The sequence below is a fragment of the Scomber japonicus genome, chromosome 3, assembly GCF_027409825.1.
Source record: "Scomber japonicus isolate fScoJap1 chromosome 3, fScoJap1.pri, whole genome shotgun sequence".
NCBI classification, from domain to species: Eukaryota; Metazoa; Chordata; class Actinopteri; order Scombriformes; family Scombridae; genus Scomber; species Scomber japonicus.
Genome location: NC_070580.1, coordinates 17,861,271 through 17,875,279, shown reverse-complemented (window position 1 = coordinate 17,875,279; position 14,009 = coordinate 17,861,271).

The following is a 14,009-nucleotide window of genomic DNA, read 5'->3' as shown; positions in this document are numbered from 1 at the left end:
TTCTTCCATCTATCAAACTCTCAGTGCAACTAAAGTCTTTTCACATTCCTCTCCATTCAAGTCCTTCTTCGGGTTTGTTCTCCTGACCTGCTGATGAGCGAATCAGATAGCATCCGAGCGGCCTCTCTCCATGCTGCACTGCCACACCACGAGCAGGGATGGGTGGGGGTTAGGAAGCTGGTTTTAGTACAATGTTTTTACTGTGTAGCGGGCAGACCTCAGCCATTGTAAGGGTCTTGAAGTCAATATCTGCCAGTTACATCAACCCAAGCCGGGACACTCTGACCTTTACAATTATAGACAGTCACACGCATAAAATCCAATGTAAAACACAAGACATCCTTCTATCAATGTGTATAAAATAAGCCTCACAAGAACAGAGGCACTCATGAGCATTACAACCACATGTCTAACATCTGAACTCAGATATTCACTCTGAGATTTTCACACAGTCATCCTGCCCGGATTCAAGTGCACAGAGTGTAAGGAGATCCATTTGTCTCCTCTAAACTGGATCTTTTGTTAAATATACATGATCAAACTGCTCACTTACACCCTCTTATTGTGCTTTTTATTGTCATTTAAGAAAATACTTCCTTCATGAAACCACTGCCCTGGGCCACATACGGAGACAATGCCGCTCAGATTGCTGTGACAACGCAGCCAAGGAGCTACGGCACAATCGCTGTGGATTGAGTAACACTGCGAGGTTATTAGTCCATGTTCTGAAACCTCACCCTACTCACCTTCTCTGCTCCACTCCGCCTATAAATTACACCTTGTACTGCGCTGTACTCCTGTTACACTAGTATGACTATGAGTGCTGTAGATACCTTGTAATCCAGTGTTACTGTACCTCAGTCAGTAACAAGAACACACTTCCTGCTTTATAATAAACTAAAAAATGTATTCTTCTTAAATGTTACATTTAGAACAATATAACAGCTGGCAAATATGAAATGCAGAAGTCATGTTTCCAAAACTGCCCTTATGGAAATCATATATCAATGTGCTTTCATCAGGAAAATGAATGAATTACTGTAATTCTGTACCATCAAAAGACCCACTTATATATTAAGTTTTAACACAAATAATGTTACTCATACTTAATTCAGTTAAAGCAACATTAGTTGATTTTCTGGCCATTTAGACGCTTTGCAACAAGCTCTAAACACAACACTGACACATTATTACCTCATTAAAAAAAGTGGTAGAAAATAGCTGCCTATATTTAAATCCAGCAGATACACCATTAGCATTTAACCACACATGGGTCCACCTGATGCTCCAATATTTACTCCTTTTAGCCCTGTTTCATCTGTCTTTGGTTTGGCAGTTATTGTACAGTGGGTTTATTGGAACTTTTTTGCTGAAAACAGCTGCCTGCTGCATTGAGAAACAACACTGATGACAGCGGTGAACCACACAGCAAAGTTGCAGACCATGAAACCGAAACAATGAGCTGAACGATGTTAAACACTCAGTGGAGCTCAAAGGAACTTTAATTTATAATGTCTGTCATTATCAGAACTTTGCACCAATTTTTACCCATAACATTCATATGAAATTACTTGTTCATAAACATGTAAGAGATTTTTTGTAAATTGTGGCATGTTACATTACAATACTCTTTTTTTAAATGGCAATATCAGCGGCATGATATCATTGGAAAGCGTGAGTACTGAGCACTTCATGTGTGTGTGTGGCATGACGTTACACCATCCGTTTACCTTTTATTCTCCGTTTTGGTCAGTCTTGTTCTTCCTTGTAGACTCTATTGTGTGAGCAGACAGCACACATACTGTACAGTATATCACATACACAGACACATACGCACTCACCTACAGATGGCTGCAGGGCTGCTCAGGGATGTGTGTGTGTGCGTGTATGTGTTGAGGAGGGGTGGGGTGAGGGGTACGTGGTTCCGCGAATTTCTATAACAGGAAGCCGAGCTGGAGACAGCCCACACACCAAGGATGCTGGGACGCTGGAGGCCCTGGGCCCCAACCGTGGGAGAGACGGGAGAGGTAAGGGGAAGTCAGCCTCAGCTCGCTTAACGAACAGTATATTAACTCATATCGAGTTATATCAAGTGCATCCAACAGATTACAAAACCACGAGGAGGCAGTGACATTGATCAAAAATGACTTAAATCAGAATACAGATGGATTTTCTACATGAGAAGATCCAGAAGATCTCAATGAGGAACTGACTTTTGTCTGTAACAGCTTACTGTTATCCTTTTATCATTTGTCTTTGTTTTGTGTATATATCAGTGCATATATGGTTTAAAATACATACATGGGGACACATGGGTATATGCAGACACATTAATGCAATGCTTGTCTATGTTTAAATTCTGCTTTCCTAATTGCCTAATTATGTGGTCTTTAAAATACACTCAAGATGGAACTTTCACTAAAATGTTCACTTATTTTCACTGTCACTTTTTGCACATTAAATAAATGTATTCTTTTTGCATCTTAAGTGTATCTTTTTCTTTTTTTGCAATCTTTTTATGAAATGAGACTGAGAAAAGGAAGAGTGGCATGATTGACAGGAGGCACACATCCTCTATTTACACAAAATCCAGCTCCATGTCAGGCCACCTCATCTGTCTCTCACCTCTGTAATCCCTTAATGACAATCCAGTGAGAGCGAGAGTCAGCAGACAGGAGGAGAGAGAAAGAAGTGAAGACAATAGGGGTAAAAAAACCCCCAAAAAAACCCAGAAATGTCCCGGCAGCACTGTTAGGTCTCAGAAAAAAGTTGGCAGACCGTCCAAGAAAACTGCATGTCAAATATTGATTATTCTCCATATTGTTCACATTCACAACATGCAGCAATAGAAGACAAAGTACTATTTATTAGATTTTTCTGTGTGTGCTTTTCTGTAAAGTGTGTGTGATTGTGTGACTGTTTTTGAGCTGCATGTGTGTGTGTGTGTGCGCATGTGTCTGTGTGTGTGTGTGTGTGTGTGTGTGTTGTTCAGAATACTCCATTGTGAATGGAGAGGGAGGGCAGCAGGGGATCATGTGACAAGAGTCAGACTGAACCCGGCGCCTACACGCTTCTCAGGGGTCACGCAGGGGTCGTCATGTGGCTACTGTGCCCACTGCCAAATACACAAACACACACACAATAGCATACACACACACACACACACACACACACATAAAGCATAAGTGTGCACAAAGATACACAAACTCAAGCGCACACAGTACATGAAGAGATTTACAGACATAAATGGACACAAAAACATGAACTAAGAACATAAATGCGTTGATAGAACAACCATAGCTAATTTTCACATGAACCAGAAAGTCCATCATTTATACATAAGACACATATCTTTCTTATCCTGACATGTAATATCCTTATTTCCCCCATTAGTCTTTATTCAATCAAATAATTGTAATATATTTCCTTTTCCTCCCTCTCCCCCTTTCTTCCTTGTCCATTTTGACTTCTACCACTATGCCCATTTCTGTTCTTCCCTCTTTTTCCCCAGGTCACGTAACCCGAGATTCCCATGTTCTGTCCTTTCTGCATATCACATTGAGCCATTAGTGACATCAACTCAGTTCAGACGTGGGGACAAGGATATCAGGGGAAAGAGACATTGGGGAAATGATGGAGAGCGAATGAGACGGAAGGAAAATATTTTCTACAGAGTAAAGAGAGATGTTATTAAGATGAAGAGAGAGAGCAAGAGAGAGGAGGTAGATCAGGTTTCAGTGTGTTTTCATGTTCTATCCCCATTACAGTAATGTGCCGGGGCCACTTAACTAATACATAAAAGCACCATGATACCCGCAATAAACAGCATTACACAATGAATTAGAGTATGAGAGAGAGGGCCACTGAAAAATGTAGACGGTGCATACTTAACCCCCCCTCCTCTCCCTCTCTCTCTAAACACACACAGTAAGATGACTAACTTCATTACCCTCCCCATTCCTCTTAGTGAGCGCAGCGAATTGAAACCTAATTACCACACCAGAGCCAAATTAAAAGCTTTTCCTCTCAATGGCTGCAATCCATCTCCTGACAAATGAACAGCGCCATTTCCACTGTGTTAATGCTCGCTCTCTCCCTCCCTGCATTCAAACATCTTCATTCATGCCAGCACGCTTCCTTTCAAACAACACTGAAGCAACAGCTTTGATACCGGCAGCACATTATCTCACTTATACTAATATCAATCAAATTTCTAAGACATAATATCGTGAATAAAAACCAAATCTGCCAGATCACATTTGCTACTCAATAGACTGGGAGTAATCGTTTGTAAAACACCTCAGTGAGAGATTACAGTTGTCCATTCTTTGGTCAGCTGTCATGTTCGCTTGATATTTTCTTTTTCACTCCCTTCTTTTTATTTTCATCAATCATCCTCTGCTGTCTGCTCGTGCTCTACTCCAGTCCTGCAAACATCTGGCACTCATACAGCAAGCTCATTTTTTGTGTAGATTGACAGTCACAGAATGAAAGTTAATGAGCAATCCTGCAGATAAAGTGCATGCAAAAATATTTCTTATTTACAGCAGGATGCTCTTCATTTTTTTGGGCAATAGCAGAAGTCTACGGCCCGGAGGAATAAAATATATCATGCTTTGGATACACACACAGTACTTATAAGTAGGATCAATTCATTGTTGGTTTGGTTCTGCACTTGAGATTTATGACTATAAGCAAAATATAGAAAATCACCAGAATCATACTTTAACATGCTAACATGCTAAATTAAGACAGGCACCATTAATAAACACTGAACCTGCTAAACATCAGCATTGCCATCAACATTAGTTTTCTCATTGCATTGCGAACATTTTAGCATGTTAATGTTAGCATTTAGCTCAGACCACCACTGCTTGAGTTCAACCTCACAGAGCTGATTGTACACTTTAAATTTTGTCAGCACCCATTGCTTTTTTTTTCTTTCTGAGCTCTCCCCCCAATGAAATACAACTTGGACAATATGTACATGTTATTCCCATCTGCATTTGGACTCCTTTGTACTTTTTTGGTTTGTTAAGGAGTGTTGTTTTTTTATGCCAAGAAAGTGTTCAAGATGATTTATTGGATGATTTTAGCAGACATCACTCAGCGGAATAAAGAAATATTGAGTGAAAAATGTCCAACTCCTACTCCCACTATGTTAAATAGAATCAGCAATAAATAACTCCCACAGCTATGAGATTGTCAATCACAGCAGTCAGACTCACAGACAGAACTGTGTGAAAAGTGCATACACACAGCCCACTGCCATTTCCAAAATATTTTTTCCTTTGAAAACCATTAGAGTATCTAAAAAAGAGGCACTGTGATGTGCCTGCGCGAGCTTATGTGTAATCACTGTTTTACCATCTGTCTGGCTGTAATTGCACTTAGTAATTAATAATGGTGTGTATCAGTTAGAGATCAGATGTTTTGGGTTGTGGGAGGGTATGCTTAATCCAATGATGTCTTCTTTAAACAGATAGTGCAGTCGCCCAGACAGCAAGGTTATCAGGCTGGCTCTCTGCTCACTGCCACTTAATGGCTCTCAAATTCACTATTACTGTTACACTCTCCTATCTTTTCTTGTCTGTGGTATTTGTACTTTCTTTACAGGGGGATTTCTGGCTGACTTATAGGAAAAAGCCACCATCACTGATTATTCTGGGAACAAAGATACAAACCATGCTCCTTGCCGAACACGTTCCAGTCACTTCTCATTGTGCGACCCAAAGCAAAGATGGTCAATGGAAAGCTGGTTTAAAATGAGATTATATCAGCTTTGGTTGATTGATTTGCATTAACCCAAAGAATTAAAAACAACCAATGCTAATAGATGTAAGATCTACTCCGTTGTGTCGATGTGAATGCTCCATCCTAACGTAAACGGTTATCACATGGAGGGCAAAGTGCTCTTCATTTGAAAGTCTTTATCACTAGTCAATCGAGGCCGAATGAGTTTGGATTGACGACGGAGCACTAGTGCCCAGTCTGCAGGTACTAATGCCATTATTTTCCCAATGGCTCCATCTTTATCTGTCTACTATAATCCAGTTAGACACAATGAAACAGACCCAGAGGGGTAAAGCAGAGGAACCCTCCAAAATACATTATTACAATTGCCCTTGTCTAAATTTCTTTTTCTTTATGATACGTCCCAAGTAGGCATTGTAATGTTCAAAAGAAAAGGTGATTCTGCCAGACGGTCATATTTCCTGCGCAGCTTGTGGGTGATTGACACAGAAATCGTATCTTCCAATGACCCTGTGCATCCCATTACTCCCCCTTCCTGCTGAATCCTGCTCTCTTATCTGTTCGCTCCCCTGAGAGCTGCTTGTAACGGCACTTTGTAGCATCTGTCACACAATGAATGAGTGATGGAGGCTGTATTTAAATTACTCCAAAGACCTCAAATGGTCCCCAAAATGTTTTGTTTTGCTACCAAATCCAAAAGACTTCATCTTGTAGTTCTAACCTGTGACAAATTTGGAGTTTTGGGAGTTTGTGGATTACATGATAATTAAGGCAAGCACGGGTAATAACCTACTTATGAACGATGAAAAGATACACACGAAACAGTGCCAAGCACAACCTGATGGTGTCTGTTTCTTCCTCCTAAACTACAATAACACTGATGAAGATGCAGCACAGAGCAAGATGGTGGCTGACCAGGTACAAGAAGTACCTGGGGAAGGTTGTGGTGGAGGTACTGAAGAGAGCGGACATATATAACAACAAACAAAGGCAGGAAACAGCAAAACATCATGCCCAGAGCGTGTTACATGACTACCTGTCTTTGTGCTTGCATATAGTGATGGTGGTTGTTTTATGCAACACTGTAGTTTGTCATTTGAGTGCTTGAGCCACTCTTTGTCATGCCAACAAAGCTGCTGGGGTATAGTGGGTAATCTTAGACTGGGCTGCTTGTTAGACTGAGTACAGGTGGGGAGAAATGGAGGTAAGGTATAGGAAGTAATTGAACCCATTTCAGTTAGAGGGAAAATAAGGCCAGAGGAGCTAATAATAATAAAAAATAATGATGTGTCATCATCATTCAGGCCTGAAATACGAAAAAAAGGGTTTTTTGAATATTTTGCTTGTTCTCATCCATGTTAAAGTAAGAGTTGTTCATTATGGTAACACCACTTATTGGCTTTATTGCCAAGAGTTAGATGAGAAGACCAATACCACACACACATTTGTCTGTTAAATTTGAAGCTAACACCAGCAGCCAGTTATCTTAGATTAGCACAAAGAGTGGAAACAGGGGTAAAACAGCTAGTATGGCTCGAGCCAAAGATAACAAAAAACACCTACCAGAACCTCTAAAGCCCATTAATTAACAAGTTATATCTCACTTGTTTTATAGACACAAAAACCAGTGTGTTACTGATAACATTAACAATGGCATCATTTGGCCATAACACTGTGAGCCAGCATGAACAACACCAGGAACTTGAAATTGAAGCATGTCTTCCCAAGAAAAAAGGTCTGCTGGTAGAAATATGCACCATGTCACCTTCGTAAACCACGAGTAGTCTTAAACTGATCATGGGCCGTCTACACAGTTGTTACCAGCAGCTACATCTCTCAGAGGGTTGAAGACATGGTGGAGGAGAGGAGGAAAGAGATGAAAGGCAGTTTTAATTCATCTCCATATAGCGTCACAACACAAGGAGATCAGACAGCAAGCAGAGGTCCAGGTCTTATATGGAGCTGCAGTCATTATCTAACCAACAAGCCCAAAACATTAAACCAACCATCCGCCTATCTGTGTTGCTGTCCTCCTCTCTCCTCTCATCACTGTAACCTTCCTTCACTTTGAGATAAGCACTGTGAGCAATCACCTGCTTTCCTTTCTCCTATTGCGCCCTCTCATTTTCTGCTCTCCATCTCTCCATTTCAACATTCATCTCAAGTAATTCTCTTTCTGCATCCATCCCACTATCCTGATGGGACCCACACAGCTCCAGCTCCACCACCTTTAACAATCCGGTTTTCTCTGCAACAGCAGACGATCCAAGATGTCCGAGTTGGAGGCCAACCATGGCTGGGTGTAGAATGGTAAACAGTAAATACTCAAAGATAGGGAAGAGTGTATAGAGAGTGTGTGAATCAGGTCTTTGTGCTTGGCTATAGACAGAGAGGTCAAAGGAGGAGGGATCTGTATGGCTTTGTCCTAGCAACATGATACAGGCAGCAGAGCGAGAAAGAAAGAGGCCTCAATTCAGAAATTTATACCGTCTTGTATGTATGTGCCAAGACCGTGAAAGAAATCATTTAATTTGAAACTACCAGTGATTGTTTATGAGGCTGTTTAAGTGGAATCAAAACTACAATGCAGACAGTGAAACTGTATACTTGGTTTTTTGTGTTAATCAACAGAACACCCCTGATCAGCTGATGCTAAAAGCTCAGGTGGAGGTCTGAGGTTCCACTGAAGGCCCGCAGACACGCCTGACAGAGGAGCTTTCACACTGTAAAAAAATAAGCGTAATTCAAAATTTACCAAGTGGTCTTGTTTATCATTCATTTTCAAGTCTGTTTTCTCCAAAGAGGAAATTCTAACTGAGGTCTGAATCATTAATTAATTTGGTTAGTAATGAAGCAGTTGGATTTTGTTATTTGACTATTAATTAAAGCATATGCAGTACATCTTTGATTATTTATAGACTTTTAAAGAGAAGTGTTAAATGAGCCAGTTGTGTTACTCATCCACAGCAGCACAGGGTCATGCCAAAGTGTGTAACACTTGATCCACAAGAGGATACTGTGTCAGTGTGACATTTTGTCTGGTCTACGTGTGAAAAGGACACAGGTGTATACTCAATGCCAACAACTTCATCTAGCTGCCGTAGTAATTATGACGCAGAGAAGTGGCATAGTTTAGATGGCCTCTAAATAAGGTGGAAAATGTCAGTAATTGGCAGGTTGCTGGTGGAATGGCTAGATAGATAAAAGGCTGCAGGAGACCTATGTTCACTTCTTTCCAACTGTGAGTCAGGACATTACATTTCAGAACATAATGAACAGTTTCTTGTTTTGCTAAACCCAAATGCTAAACTATTAGCTTGATTTTTATTAAAACTAATACTCTCAATGAAGCTAAAGCTACTATCAGCTATGTGCTTGACAATAAACAGTTACTTGACATGTATTAGAGAGTTGGACCTGTGCTAAGTTGACACTAGCCAGTTACTATGTGAGTTATATGGAGTTTATTTCTTTAGATGGAAAAAGCAAAATAAATCTGCTCTCCTTTAATAGCTGAGCAATACACCATCTTAAAACTACAAAAATCAAATTTCTGATGCATTTTTGAGAGAACTCGCTCCACTTCAGATGGACGATTTGTGCTCTTGAGTAGGGCTCATTTTTTTAACAGAGCACCTCATCTCGTCTCAGTTAACCACACACGATCTGGAACAAATCCTCACCGTGCACACAACACTTAACTTTTGACCTCTAACTCAGCGAGCAGTGCCACACACTATGAGTCACAGACTATTAGAGAGGGGTATAAATACTGAGAGGCAAAAAAAGCGAATGAGGCAGAGAAAGAAGGAAGATTAGCGTATACTGTATGTCCCTCCACTTAATTCCTATGACATTCAATCAGTGCTCTCTCTCCATTATCACACCCTGGTAATTATGTCAATGATTATCTGCTGACGATCATTTCTTTGTATTCTCCATTCACATCTTCCAACTGGGTGCACGTTACCTTTTTGCAAACGTTCTGAATCAGATCATAAATCGGCATTAGTGCTTAAGAAGCCTCATCGGGGGAAGAGATGAAAGCTTCCTCCACCCTTTCACGTCCTTTCATTCGTGCTCTGTCTTTGTCAAGTGATGGCCCAACTCTGTGACCTCTGTGCTCTCCGCTGTGTGTGACAGAAGAGTAACAAGTTGTCAATACAAATGAACTGAGAGAGAGAGAGAAGGAGAAAAAGCAATTACAATCTCCTTTTAATCCCTAGCAGTTCCAAAAGTCAAAGATTTAGCCTGTCTTTGCTCACTTCACCTCCTTAGTGTGTATGAGTGTGTGTGCAGGTCCTAAGCAGGATATAGTGAACAGGGATCAAGTCTCCCTTTCACTGATCAGGATAACATGTCTAATTAATCCAATCTCCCGCTTTTGAATCTCCATTCAAACTCAAGGTGAGAAAAATGAATCTTTGAAAAACCCTTCCTCTCTTTTTTTGTTTGAAAAGGGGATAAAACAAGTGGAGAGTGATTCACCTGACGATGATGGCAAGTGAACGTGGGGAGCGACAGGATGAGAAGGTAGTGGTGTAGCGGGTGTGGTGGATTATTCCCTACCTCTTCCCCCACCTTGAGCCAGAGGAATTAGACAGGGGGCAGATAGTTTTAACAGTCTGAAAGGAGCCCAGATAAGGAGTAGAGAGAGGCTGGGCGTGGAGGGGATCGAGATGGGAGGGAGAAGTTAATTACCTGAGCAGAGGGCATGGAGGGAGAGGTGATTGGAATGAGGGAGAGAGAGATATCTCACATGGCTACCCTCCAGAGTCCCTGATGCATACTGAAACAGATTTAAGAGAGAGGGGGGGTTGTTTAAGTGGCCTCATGGTCCTTCCAAGACCACGGACAACATTGGAATATTAAACAGGAATCAAAGGGAGACAGTCATCTTCAGGCTATCTCTCACAGACCTGCGGCCCTGCAGCAATAAAAAGCATTAAGGAATGTTTTAAGTGAAGGTTGTTGAGGCTTGTTGTGAGGCACTAATGTAAAATAGATGCACTTGAAAAGACTTTTTTTATACCTACATATTCTAGAAATATATCAAATGTATTTCTTATGGGCGTATCAAGCTCTATATAAACAGCGTGATCTCTTAAAGACTGTGCCGAGAAGAATGAGGGAGTTCCACCAGACACAAAGAGGAATGCAGGGATAGGGAAAATTAAAGGATATGAGAGGAAAAAGGAAAAGCAGAGTCCCATTAATAGAGCGAACTTCAGAGCCAAATTACTGAGGCGCCGCAGAGATAGTGATCAGAGCTGTGCACCCTGGCTCTGTTAACACAGCACTCAGTGCATTTACATCACCATCATTACCGTCCTTATCATTAACATCGTTCAAAGCTGCACATGAAGTCCATATAAAAGCTGTAATGGACTACATTAGTCCACATAGCGAGAGGTGAGCTCCTGGTCAGGTCCAAAGCCGTCTCACAGAAAGGGGGGGGGGGGGGGGGGGCATAAAAAAGTCAGCATTTTTAGACTACCATTCCCGTCTTCTCCCTTCAAAAGAGGAAGTTGTACAGCCGAGGCCTTCTATGATTGGTCCCTGCAGACCAGCCCCGCGGCTCATTCGCTGGCTGGACCGTAATTTTGTTAAGGGCACGGGTTGCTTCCTGTGCTGGCTAAACATATCTGTGTAAATGAGGTTTGGGATGCCTGAGGGGAGCCGGCTGAAGGGGGCTCCCAGTAATGGAGCCAGTTGAACAGAGCACCACAGGGAGACAGAAAGGGGAGGGAGGACAGGGACGTGGAATGAGGAAGCGAGGCCGAGGTAATGGAGGTTAAATGAAGTGGAGATAGAGGGAGAAAATACAGCTGCATCAAAGTTGCATTAGCTTTGATTAACAGGCCTGGTTTGAGTTACTGCTCGAACATTTCCAGACGTCAAACAAAGTTGACCCGGTGAGCTGAGAGCTGTGTTCCCGCTGACCTCCCGGGTCACTGCCAGCCTAATGTCTCTCACAAAGCAGAACAAAAACAAACACGCTGCGCTCCTCAACGGCTGAAACGGCTCTGAGTCAAAGGGGTGACATGACCTTCTTGCTCAACAAAACCTTCTCTGGTGGGTAATGTGACAGTTTTTCACACAGTACTGCTGATGAAGCACTCTGTGGAGACTTTGAGGAATTGTTCTAACAGGTTAAGAGAGACAAAGAAGGAGTCTTTCCAAGATAGACCGGGAAGAAGAGATGCTGCTCAACCCTGAGCTTCATGTTTGCTAATAAGGACTGATCAGATCACATCGCCTGCTCCAGTCTGGATGGCAGGGGCAACTCTACCCCATGGTCCACTCCAAATCCAATTACAGCCAAACAGTGACAGTTAGCGGCCCAGGAGCCAGGTACCCTCCACTCCCCTGTCCCCTGAGGCCAACATGTGCCTCTCTCCATCCCATCTCTCCCTCTGCAGACTCCACTGGCCCCTTGCAGGCCCATAATTGGATTGGTCAGCAGTTAACTCCATTACAGCCCAGCAGTCGGGCACTTGATATTTCCAAGTTGTTGGCAGTAATTTGCTCCTATTAGCAGCTTTTACTGAGAATAAGAGTCACTGCGTAAACAATCAACCAAGCAGGGTTTCAGTGTTCAGTTTATGTGTTCTTGTGTGTATGCTTGTGTGCATAAAAGGGTGTTTGTTTCAGAGGGAGATTCAATTTGAGGACTCAAATCTAATCAGAGGACACAGAGGTCTTACAGGACAGTGTGTGTTGAAGTGGGTGTTAGGGGGAGTGCGTGTGTGTGTGTGTGTGTGTGTGTGGGGGGGGGGGGGGGTCCTGGGTGGCTCTGGTTACCCCAGAAGTGATCCAGTAATGGGACTGGGAGGCTGACGGCTGGTACAGTACACTGTACTGTCGCCAGGCTGAGAAAGGAGAAGAGGATGTAGACACAGGACATTTGAATAATGTGTGTGCCACTGTATGTAAAATCTCAATGCAAATATGCTTAATGGATGTTTTATTGCAATATTTCATAAGTCCTGTCAGTGTCTTTGTAGGCACAATATAAAGTCATGTGATGGGTTATTTTGAAAAATATTTGCCATTTATCTTTTTTTTAGGTCCAGGTTGTTGCAGTTAATATGTCGCCATGCAATTTTTATGTCTAATTTAAACAAGAGTTTAAATTGAATTAGCATGTACATAGCATGAAAGCAGAAACCACAGAGATTAATTCTAACTTGTAACCAGAATCCAAATTCTTACTGGAAAACATGAATATCCTGGATAAAACACAGAGCTCTGTAACAGACAAATATCACAAATTCTTTATATTCAAGAATGTGAGCAGAGCTAAAAATAAGAAGTACTAGACAAAGTTATTGTATGGCTGGATAAGCCAAAAGTTATGTATAAATCACATAAAAAAATATTGCCCAGCAGCAGTAAAATGTAAAGAGGCACAACGCTACATACAACAAAAGTAAAAAGAAGAGAGAGAATAAGAAAAAGCAAATACTTATGTTGGTACAAGTGATTTACCATATCGGGCCGAAAACTGAGACTTTTTGCATGTGGATAGGAATACTTTGCTTTACATTTTATTCAGGAACACAAAGAACATAAAGCCGAGAGCAGAGCCAGCTCCAGGTCTCTACAGGAAGCAATAATCTAACTGACGATAACAATCTGAGTAAAGGGAAGAGGGTGGTGGGTGGATTGAGGATGAGGGAAGCTGACAGTAGAAGGTTTTTTGTTTTGTTTTATCCAGCTCCAGTTGAGGATATTTCTCCAGTTCAACCTGCAGAGATACCTGTCAAATTCTTGCTCAGGTGGAATTGGATGAAGAAGAGCTACTCCCCATGTACAGAGAGAAAAGAGGAGAGCAGTTTTCTGACATTCATTCTCCAGACACAAGACAGAGGGGAAACATAAAAGAGAGGGTGCAGCATGGAGGGAGACTAGTTGAGGAAGAAAGAGAGTAAGAGAAAGGGGGTTTATGGTTGTGTCTGGGTGTCTGTCTCTGAGGAGGACCTCTCCACCTGTCGGAGCCCACATTCCTGCACATTCCAGGGATCCCACAGACAAAGCATGGTGAGAGGGCCAGGAACTGGCCTTGGCTCTGGGCTGTCAACAGCTGATCTTTCTGATAGAAACTGCAAGGGACCCATATTCACATGTGCACGATACAAGAAGACACAAAAAACACACACATGACCTGGAGGGTGGACAAACACACACTCCAACACATACAAAAAATGCACACACACACAACAATGTTCTAATTTCAATTTCATGTTTTGAAA